Genomic DNA, 11,837 nt, shown 5'->3' with positions numbered 1-11,837 from the left:
TTTCCTCTGTCATTTCCTGTCAGCGCTCTTATTTTGGTTATTTTCTGATTGTCTCCCGGAGTGCTGCTCCCCCTCAGCTGCGGCTGATTGGCACCTGGCTACACCTGGTGTCAATCAGCCAATGCTATTTAAACCTGCTTTGTCCTCCACACTGGGTTAAAGTATTGTCGTGTCGTGTCATTGTATGCTGTAAGCTGTTCCCTGGATCCTGACTCCTGTTCCTGCCTCCTGGTTTCTGGTTCGTGTTTTCCTTTTCTTATTTTTGAACATTAAAACCCTGTTTCCCTGCTCAATGCCTGCCACCATCCCTGCATCTTGGAGTTCGTCAACAACACCCCCTGACTGAATACTCCAACCAGATTCTAACCCCGCAGAGATTTCAATGGCAGAGAGACTTGACAGAATTCTTCAGATGATGGCTAAATTAAAGAAAAGTTCAGCCGCCTTTCAAGCCCTTTCCCACCCACCTCTGTCGTCTGTGGGCCTATCTGGGGACGTCTGGGATCCGTCCCTTGAGGGGGGGGCTATGAGTAGCTGTCCAGCTGGGGAAGCACAGCTACTTCCCACCCCAGTGGGTCTGCAACAGACGGCGCCATCATCTCCGGTGGGCCGGCAGACGCCACCATCATCTCCGATGGGCCGGCAGACACCACCATCATCTCCGGTGGGTCTGCAACCGATGGCGCCATCATCTCCGGTGGGTCTGCAACAGACGGCGCCATCATCTCCAGTGGGTCTCCAGCAGAGGGCGCCACCATCCTCTCTGGTGGGTCTTCAGGAGAGGGCGCCACCATCGTCTCCGGTGGGTCTCCAGCAAAGGGCACCACCATCGTCTCCGGTGGGTCTCCAGCAAAGGGCCCCACCATCATCTCCGATGGGCCGGCAGACACCACCATCATCTCCGGTGGGTCTGCAACAGACGGCGCCATCATCTCCAGTGGGTCTCCAGCAGAGGGCGCCACCATCCTCACTGGTGGGTCTTCAGGAGAGGGCGCCACCATCGTCTCCGGTGGGTCTCCAGCAAAGGGCACCACCATCGTCTCCGGTGTGTCTCCAGCAAAGGGCCCCGCCATCATCTCCGGTGGGCCAGCAGAGGGCGCCACCATCGTCTCCGGTGGGCCAACAGAGGGCACAACCATCGTCTCCGGTGGGCCAACAGAGGGCACAACCATCGTCTCCGGTGGGCCAACAGAGGGCACAACCATCGTCTCCAGTGGGCCGGCAGTGCGCGCCACCATCCTCTCGTCGGCCACGGATGTGGTCGTTCCTTGGGCGACCGCCCCGCAAACCGTGGCGACGTTCAACTCGCCTTTGCCACCCGACTCTTCCCCGCTGGTTGCGGGGACACTTGGCCTGGTGCCCCACCTCCTTGTCCTCCTTCCACCCTCCCGTGACTTTGGACTGTTTTTTTGGGGGCGGATTTTGTAGAACGTCTGTGTGACAGACTCTTGCCGTCGTCGTGCCGGTTAAATGGACCACCCAGAAAGGACATGCTTTTGAGTAGGTTTGACTTTTTTATTTTTCAATAAAGCTTGTTTGCGGTCGGGTCGCTGTTCAGCTCCTTCCCTCACTGCTCGTTCCCGGTCTGATTTTCAGCTGCCATCGTCCTCGTCCTCGTCTGCTTTTTGGGGCTCTTGCTCTTCACTCACTGCTGCTGACACTGCACCTCCTTCTGGCCCGATCTTTCCTCCTTCTCCCCTTTTATACAGCGTGAGGAGATGAGTTAATTGTGTGCCGGTGTGCCAGCCATGCACCTGATCTTGCCCGTAGCGTTGCTCCCGGCACGCCCCGCCTCTCCGCTCAGCCGCATTCTTTGCCTCCTTGCCGCCATCTTGGGCAGGGGCTCCAGCGTGCCCTGCCCCGTCGTCGAACTGTCGGCTCCGCCTCTCCACAGTCTGGTTTCCGTTATGGGAAGGGGGGCTACTGTCAGGCTTGTCCCTGACAGTATAGTTATGTTTTGTTTTTTCCTCTTTCATTTCCTGTCAGCGCTCTTATTTTGGATATTTCCTGATTGTCTCCCTGAGTGCTGATCCCCCTCAGCTGCGGCTGATTGGCACCTGGCCACACCTGGGGTCAATCAGCCAGGTGCTATTTCAACCTGCTTTGTCCTCCACTCTTGGTTGGAGTATTGTTGTGTCGTGTTGTGTCGTTGTATGCTGTAAGCTGTTCCCTGGATCCTGACTCCTGTTCCTGCTTCCTGGTTTCTGGTTGGTGTTTTTTACTTTTCTTATTTTTGAACATTAAAACCATGTTTCCCTGCTCAATGCCTGCCACCATCCCTGCATCTTGGGGTTTGTCAACAACACAAGACAGACACTATTTGCAGATTATAATCATTGATTTGGTTGAAAAACACTGTTCCGGGATATATTTGATGAAAGCGCAAGACAGAAAAAGAACAAAAGTAACATTTTTTTGACATTGACTTTCCTCCTCTATGGTGACGTTGTATCTTCTTCAGTTGTGATGAAATGTTATTAATAGCACTTTCACACCGTCACGTCCCTTCCATGTCTGACATGAAAAGGCCCTGTGAGGACCATCTGTTCGTCAACGTGAACCACTATGCGTCACTATGGCGCCCTCTGGTGGCCTGTCATGCATTGTGCATTGGGGGAAACACTATTTTGGACAAAACAGAGCACAAAACTCAGTTAACAAAAATTAACATTTTTTCAGCTTGACTTTAGGATCTTGCACAGGAGCATTTTTAGATTTTAGACTGGTGGTTCTGAGCCTTTTGTCATCAAGTACCAACCCTAGTGGTTAGAGCAGGGGTGTCAAACTCATTTTAGACATGATAGGCCACATGGAGAAAAAATCTTCTTCCAAGTGGGCTGGACTGGTAAAATCACGGCAAGATAACTTAAAAATAAAGACAAATACAGATTGTTTTCCTTGTTTAAAAATAGAAGAAGCACATTCTGAAAATGTACAAATCATAATGTTGTCGGGTTTATTTTACACTTACATGTTGCGGCTAATAGTATTTGTCGTGTGTGGAAAACTCGCACTTCCGGGTTTTTCGGATCACCAATCTTCCATTTTTAAGAGAATGTTCTATTTTGCAAAAAATTGTCTTTGTGCTTTTTAGCAATTGTCTTTTCGTCAGTCTCGCTCGTGCTCGTGCTCCACCGTCAACCACCCCTCTCTCCTTCCCGGCTGTTGCCTTTAACGGAGCGACAGCCGATTAGATAAGCACACCCATCTACGCACCTGTCGCTGATCTCGAATTCGTTCCTGGCACACCCTGCTTTGTTGCAGGACTGCAGGCCACGCCCCCCTCCACATCGTTATTTATACTTTCTGAATAAATTATGTGATAATGTTCATCAGTCAACTCATTTTCCATCTATCAGAATAAAAAATATATATTTTCTTATATATGTAGCATAATCTAGATTAGAAAGATACAAATAATTGCTAGTGCGACATCTGGTGGACACATCTAGAACAGCAGTTTTTTTTTCATTCAAAAATTTCGGCTCATTTTTGTACTTCGCAAACTCATCCCGCGAAGTGAAGTGAATTATATTTATATAGCGCTTTTTCTCAAGTGACTCAAAGCAGTTTACATAGTGAAACCCAATATCTAAGTTACATTCAAACCAGGGTGGGTGGCACTGGAAGCAGGTGGGTAAAGTGTCTTGCCCAAGGACACAACGGCAGTGACTAGTTTGGCAGAAGCTGGAATCGAACCTGCAACCCTCAAGTTGCTGGCACGGCCACTCTACCAACCGAGCTAAACCGCCCCGCTAAACCGAATAAAACCTGTTCGTACGTTTGACACCCCTGAGTTAGAGTGTCTGACCTGAGATCGGTAGGTCGTGAGTTCAAACCCCGGCCGAGTCATACCAAAGACTATAAAATGGAACCCATTGCCTCCCTGCTTGGCACTCAGCATCCAGGCTTGGAATTAGGGGTTAAATCACCAAAAATGATTCCTGGGCGCGGCCATCGCTGCTGCTCACTGCTCCCCTCACCCCCCAGAGGGTGGTAAAAAGGGGATGGCTCCTCTTCTCCTAAAACCATCAATGTCACGACGTGAGGACGCGCCGTCATGCCGGTTTAAGAAAAAAAAAAAAAAAATGGGGATCCGGTACTTTTCAAACAGCCTATAGTACCATTTTTGATTCATTAGTACCGTGATACTATACTAATACCGGATACCGTACAACTAACAACAACACAATACATCCTGCCTTGGTGGAGGTATTAAACACACCGACATCATAAAGAAGAACTTTACCCCCCAGGGGAGGGCAAACACCTGCTAAGTTAATGTGGACAAGCGGTAGGAAATGAATGGATGGATGGATATTTGGGTGAGAATGAGAGTTACAAAAAAAAAACTACACGAACAATAAGCCAGAAAATGGCTTTTCATTAAGAGGGATGAAGCTTTACAGACAACCACATGGTTTCATCTTCTAAATCAGTGTTTTTCAACCACTGTGCTGCGGCACACAAGATACAGTCTGGTGTGCCGTGGGAGATGATCTAATTTCACTTATTTGGGTTAAAAATATGTTTTGCAAACCAGTAGTTATAGTCTGCAAATGATGTGTTGTTGTTGAGTGTGGGTGCTGTCTAGAGCTCGGCAGAGTAACCTTGTAATACGCTTCCATATCAGTAGGTGGCAGCAGGTAGCTAATTGCTTTGTAGATGTCGGAAACAGCGGAAGGCAGTGTGCAGGTAAAAAGGCTTAAACAGAAAATACCAAAAGGCGAGTACCCCTAAGAAAAGGCATCGAAGCTTAGGGAAGGATATGCAGAACGAAATTAAAACTGAACTGGCTACAAAGTAAACAAAAACAGAATGCTGGACGACAGCAAAGACTTACTGCAGATCAAAGATGGCGCCCACAATGTACATCCGAACATGACATGACAATCAACAACTGAAATATTCCATCCATTCATCTTCTTCCACTTAGCCGAGGTCGGGTCGCGGGGGCAGCAGCCTAAGCAGGGAAGCCCAGACTTTCCTCTCCCCAGCCACTTCGTCCAGCTCTACCCGGGGGATCCCGAGGCCTTCCCAGGCCAGCCGGGAGACACAGTCTTCCCAACGTGTACTGGGTCTTCCCTGTGGACGTGCTCGAAACACCTCCCTAGGGAGGTGTTTGGGTGGCATCCTGACCAGATGCCCGAACCACCTCATCTGGCTCCTCTCCATGTGAAGGAGCAGCGGCTTTACTTTGAGTTCCTCCCGGATGGCAGAGCTTCTCACCCTATCTCTAAGGGAGAGGAAACTTATTTGGGCCGCTTGTACCCGTGATCTTGTCCTTTCGGTCATGACCCAAAGCTCATGACCAAAGGTGAGGATGGGGACGTAGATCGAGCGGTAAATTGAGAGCTTTTCCTTCCGGCTCAGCTCCTTCTTCACCACAACGGATCGATACAGCGTCCGCATTACTGAAGACACCACACCGATCCGCCTGTTGATCTCGCAATCCACTCTTCCCTCACTCGTGAACAAGACTCCTAGGTACTTGAACTCCTCCACTTGGGGCAGGGTCTCCTCCCCAACCCGGAGATGGCATTCCACCCTTTTCCGGCGAGAACCATGGACTCGTACTTGGAGTTGCTGATTCTCATCCCAGTCGCTTCACACTCGGCTGCGAACCGATCCAATGAGAGCTAAAGATCTTGGCCAGATGAAGCCATCAGGACTACACCATCTGAGAAAATCAGAGACCTAACCGGAACCCCTCAACGCCTTGACTGCGCCTAGAAATTCTGTCCATAAAAGTTATGAACAGAATGGGTGACAAAGGGTCCAACCCTCACTGGAAACGTGTCCGACTTACCGCCGGCAATGCGGACCAAGTTCTGACACTGATCGTACAGGGAGCGGACCGCCACAATCAGACAGTCCGATACCCCATACTCTCTGAGCACTCCCCACAGGACTTCCCGAGGGACACGGTCCAATGCCTTCTCCAAGTCCACAAAGCACATGTAGACTGGTTGGGCAAACTCCCATGCACCCTCAAGAACCCTGCGGAGAGTATAGAACTGGTCCACAGTTCCACGACCAGGAGGAAAACCACACGGTTCCTCCTGAATCCGAGGTTGGACTATCCGACATAGCCTCCTCTCCAGTACACCTGAATAGACCTTACCGGGAAAGCTGAGGAGTGTGATCCCACGATAGTTGGAACCCACCCTCCGGTTCCCGTTCTTGAAGAGAGGAACCACCAAGACAGCCCCACAACATATTTTGTTCATGTTGCATCTCCGACATGAACATGGAGTTTCCTCGCAAGAACAAAGCTTCTTTGTCTTCTTCTTTGTACAAAGTGCATCTGATATCAAAGCAGAGCATTGTGGTCCGAGCAAAACAAAGCCGTGGGAGCTGGTACCGCTCAGGGACAACAGGACGCTGATCAGTCCGGCAGATTCACTTCAAAGCACAATTGTTGATATCATGACTGCTGATATCAGTCAATCGGTATTAGCCGACGCTTAAATACACGGAATCTGGCCGTGAATGTTCATCTAAGCATTCAGTCAATTTATCAATAACTCCTGCTTCTGGCCCTTCCTCGTCATTGTGATCTACCACTCATCCATCCAAATATCGATACTAAGGGTACAGTATCAGATTCTTATTACCAAAATTATTTGTACAAACCCCAAAAGCAGTGAAGTTGTCACGTTGTGTAAATGGTAAATAAAAACCGAATACATCCATACACCCATCCATTTTCTACCGCTTTTCCCCTTAGGAGGGTCACTGGAGCCTATCTCGGCTGAATGTTGTATTGGCCCTGCGATGCGGTGGCGACTTGTCCAGGGTGTGCCCCGCCTTCCGCCCGAATGCAGCTGATGAACCAAATACAATGTGTGAAGAGACGGAGCCGACGGAGCGGCAGGGCACGCTGGAGCCTGGACCAAGATGGCGGCGAGGAGGCGGGGAGTGCAAAGGAGCGGCGAGGCGAGGATTGCCGGGAGCGACGCCACAGGCGAGATCAGGTGCGTGAATCGCGCACACGGACACAATTGTTGTATCTCCTCCCAATGTATCAATCAATCAATCAATGTTTACTTATATAGCCCTAAATCACTAGTGTCTCAAAGGGCTGCACAAACCACCACGACATCCTCAGTAGGCCCACATAAGGGCAAGGAAAACTCACACCCAGTGGGACATCGGTGACAATAATGACCCAGTGGGACGTCTGTGACAATGATGACTATGAGAACCTTGGAGAGGAGGAAAGCAATGGATGTCGAGCGGGTCTAACATGATACTGTGAAAGTTCCATCCACAATGGATCCAACACAGTCGCGAGTATAAAAGGGGAGAAGGAGGAGAGATGGAGGCAGGAGTTGGAGAGCCCGCAGCACAGTTGAGTTGTGGACCCCAGGAAGACTAGTGGGTTGTTGTGGCAACCAGCTAATGGGGATCCTTAATAAAAAAATCAAATCAAATCAAGCAGTGGATGAGTAGCGAAAGAGACCGAGAGCCAGACGACGACGACGATGGGGGCGGCTGAAGAGCGAGACGGAGGAGCGAGCAGTGGGAGAGACGACAGCGCAAAAGTTTTCTTTATTTGAAAAAATAAAAAAGGGTCAAACCTGCACGAGAATGTCCTTCCTTGGTGGTCCATGGAACCCTTACGACGGAAAGAGTCCGTCACACAATGATTTGCAGGGATTTGCAGTCTATCCCCATCCATCCATTTTCTACGGCTTATTCCCTTTTGGGGGGGCGCTGGCGCCTATCTCAGCTACAATCGGGCGGAAGGCGGGGTACACCCTGGACAAGTGGCCACCTCATCGCAGGGCGGATTTGCAGTCTATTCAATTGAAAAAAATAAAAATAAAAATAAAAATAAATAAAAAAAAATATATATATATATATATATATATTCAGTTGAATAGACTGCAAAGACAAGATATTTAACATTCGAACTAGTTAACTTTGTTATTTTTTGCAAATATTAGCTCGTTCGGAATTTGTTGCGTGCAACATGTTTCAAAAAAGCTGCCACAAGTGGCAAAAAAGACCGGGGAAAGTTGAGGAATGCTCTTCAAAAACTTATTTGGAACATCATCAACATCGGCGGTCAGTTGAAGAGAGTATGACGATCCTCCTGGTAGGGAGGGGGGGGGGGGTATCCTTTTATGGAGGATGCCTGTGCATGACTTTGTTTAACGTGGAGAAACTGGTGCACAGATCACAGTCACCACATGATCCTTGACAGATCCGGGTCAGGGTCCAGTGGCATGGAGTCCAAGACGACTGTGTACTCTTTTCTGCTGCAGCCTTCTTCTGCCATCCAGCTCCATAGATTTCGTAGTCATCCTCCGCCTGTTCCAGCATTGAGGTCTTGGGTCATTATTTCCCCGTAACTGGGCCCACATGGACGTGGGGGTGCCTTCTTCCTAGTTCTGACATCTACCGTCTTCCGCCTGCTCCGCCGTGGTCTTCACCGTATCCCAACAAAACAGGCCCAGAGTATAATACTACCACCACCATGCTTGACGGTAGGTTTGGTGTTCCTGGGATTTAAAGGCCTCATCTTTTCTCCTCCAAACATATTGTGGCCAAACAGCTCCATTTTTGTTTCATCTGACATCACAGAAGATAAGACCTTCTGGAGGAAAGTTCTGTGGTCAGATGAAACAAAAATGGAGCTGTTTGGCCACAAAAAATATGTTTGGAGGAGAGAAGGTGAGGCCTTTAATCCAAGGAACACCACTTCTACCGTCAAGCATGGTGGTGGTAGTATTATGCTCTGGGCCTGTTTTGCTCCAAATCGAACAGGTGCTTTAAATGCGACAATGAAAAAGGAGGATTACCTCCAAAGTCCTCAGCCTGGAGGTTGGGTCTTGGGCGCAGTTGGGTGTTCCAACAGGACAATGACCCAAAAACACACGTCAAAAGTGGTAAAGGAATGGCTAAATCTAGCTATAATGAAGGTTTTAGAATGGCTTTCCCAAAGTCCTGACTTAAACATGTGGACAATGCTGAAGAAACAAGTCCATGTCAGAAAAAAACACATTTGGCTGAACAGAAGCTTAGGAAGGCCATTCTAAAACCTTCATTCTAGCCTGATTTAGCCATTCCTTTACCACTTTTGACATGTGTTTGGGTTCATTGTCCTGTTGGAACACCCAACTGCACCCAAGACCTGACCTCCGGGCCGATGATTTTAGCTTGTCCTGAAAAACTTGGAGGTAATCCTCCTTGTTTCCTTGTCCCATTTACTCTCTGTAAAGCACCAGTTCCTTTGGCAGCAAAACAGGCCCAGAGCATAATACTACCACCACCATGCTTGACGGTAGGAGTGGTGTTCCTGGGATTAAAAACCTCCCCTTTTCTCCTCCAAACATAGAATAGAAAAGACTTTATTCTCATTATATTTGCATATAACGAGATTAAAGACTCCAATTTAAGGTGCGGTTGTAGGAACAAATATGGGGTGAAAATAAATAACACCAGAGGTAATAAAGGAAAAACTAACAATTGAAATAAACAGACTACTATCCAATAAAAATAACAAGCAATCCTGCACAATAGACAAAACACTATAGAAATACAAAATACTGTACAATATACAGAACAAGACAAGAGTACCGAAGTAATAAATAACAATCAGTATTGCATTGGAAGGGTATTATTGCACAGTATAGGCATGATATTGTTTAGGGGTGAATTATTATTATTATGGCCAAAGAGCTCCATTTTTGTTTCATCTGACATCACATTGGACAAAGATAAAACCTTCTGGAGCAGGGGTGTCAAACTCAAGTACTGAGTGGGCCAAAATTTAAAACCGAACAAAACCGCGGACCAAAGTTGAACAAATTAACCTTTTAAGAGGGACCCAAACAAGTTTTGCAATGAATATTGAACAAGCAAGGCTTAAATAGGGCAGCACAGTGGAACAGGGGTTAGTGCATCTGCCTCACAATACGAAGGTCCTGAGTAATCCTGGTTTAATCCCGGGCTCGGGATCTTTCTGTGACGAGTTTGCATGACTGCGTGGGTTCCCTCCGGGTCCTCGGGCTTGATCCCATTCAAAAAATGAATGCCTCTTTTCTATTTGCAGCCTTCTGAGGTAAATATCAACATTAACTTTTTCCACAGGCTAATAAATTCGAAAATAAAATCGGTGGTAGCGGGGGGGGATTGGGTTGTATATTGTAGCGTTCCGGAAGAGTTAGTGCTGCAAGGGGTTCTGGGTATTTGTTATATTGTGTTACGGTGCGGGTGTTCTCCCGAAATGTGTTTTGTCATTCTTGTTTGGTGTGGGTTCACAGTGTGGCGCACATTTGTAGCGATGTTAAAGTTGTTTATACGGCCACCTTCAGTGTGACCTGTATGGCTGTTGACCAAGTATGTGTGTGTGTGAAAGCCCTATATATTGTGTGACTTGGCCAGCACGCTGTTTATATGGAGGAAAAGAGGACGTGACGACATGTTGTAGAGGACGCTAAGGGCATATTGTTGTCCGGGTGGAAATGGGGAGAATGATTGCCCAGGGAGATTTTCGGGAAGGGCACTAAACTTCGGGAGTCTCCCGGGAAAATCGGGAGAGTTGGCAAGTATGAATATCTCACCTTAAAACTCATTTGTATACTCTAGCCTTTAAATAGACTCCCTTTTTAGACCAGTTGATCTGCCGTTTCTTTTCTTTTTCTTCTATGTCCCACTCTCCCTTGTGGAGGGGGTCCAGTCCGATCCGGTGGCCATGTACTGCTTGCCTGTGTATCGGCTGGGGACATCTCTGCGCTGCTGATCCGCCTCCGCTTGGGATGGTTCCCTGCTGGCTTCGCTGTGAACGGGACTCTCGCTGCTGTGTTGGATCCGCTTTGGACTGGACTCTTGCGACTGTGTTGGATCCATTATGGATTGAACTTTCACAGTATCATGTTAGACCCGCTCGACATCCATTGCTTTCCTCCTCTCCAAGGTTCTCATAGTCATTATTGTCACTGACGTCCCACTGGGTGTGAGTTTTCCTTGCCCTTATGTGGGCCTACCGAGGATGTCGTAGTGGTTTGTGCAGCCCTTTGAGACACTAGTGATATAGGGCTATATAAGTAAACATTGATTGATTGATTGATTGATATTAGCGGTAAATGCGGTGTTACCGGCGAGCCAGCTCAAATGTTAATTTTATATTGCCTCAAGGGCATCCATGTTCTGGAGCAAAGTTCTGTGGTCCAAAAAAAAGAATCAAACTTCATGAATGTTTTTTTTTTTGTGACCAACAAGTATGTGCTCCAATCACCAAAAAATAAGAGTTGCAGAAATGATTGGAAACTCAAGACAGCCATGATATGATGTTCTTTACAAGTGTATGTACATTTTTGACCAGGACTGTACAGGTGCTGTTCATATTATTAGAATATCATGAAAAAGTTGATTTATTTCAATAATTATATTCAGAACGTGAAACTTACATATTATATCAATTCATTACACACATAGTGATATATTTGAAATGTTTATTTCTTTACATTTTGATGATTAGTACTGACAATTACTTAAAATCCCAAATTCAGTTTCTCAGAAAATTAGAATATTAGTTACGACTAGTACCAAAACATATTTTTTAGAAATGTGGGCCAACTGAAAAGTATGAACATGGAAAGTTTCAGCATGTACGGCAATCAATACTTAGTTGCAGCTCCTTTTGCCTGAATTGCTGCCGCAATACGGCGTGGCTTGGAGTCCACCAGTCTGTTGCACTCCTCAGGTGTTATGAGAGCCCAGGTTGCTTTAATAGTGGCCTTCAGCTCTTCAGCATTGTTGGGTCTGGTATTTCGCATCTTCCGCTTCACAATACCCCATAGGTTTTCTATGGGGTTAAGGTCAGG

Source organism: Nerophis ophidion, linkage group LG14, assembly GCF_033978795.1.
Source record: "Nerophis ophidion isolate RoL-2023_Sa linkage group LG14, RoL_Noph_v1.0, whole genome shotgun sequence".
Taxonomy (NCBI): domain Eukaryota; kingdom Metazoa; phylum Chordata; class Actinopteri; order Syngnathiformes; family Syngnathidae; genus Nerophis; species Nerophis ophidion.
Note: the sequence above shows the minus strand (reverse complement) of the source record.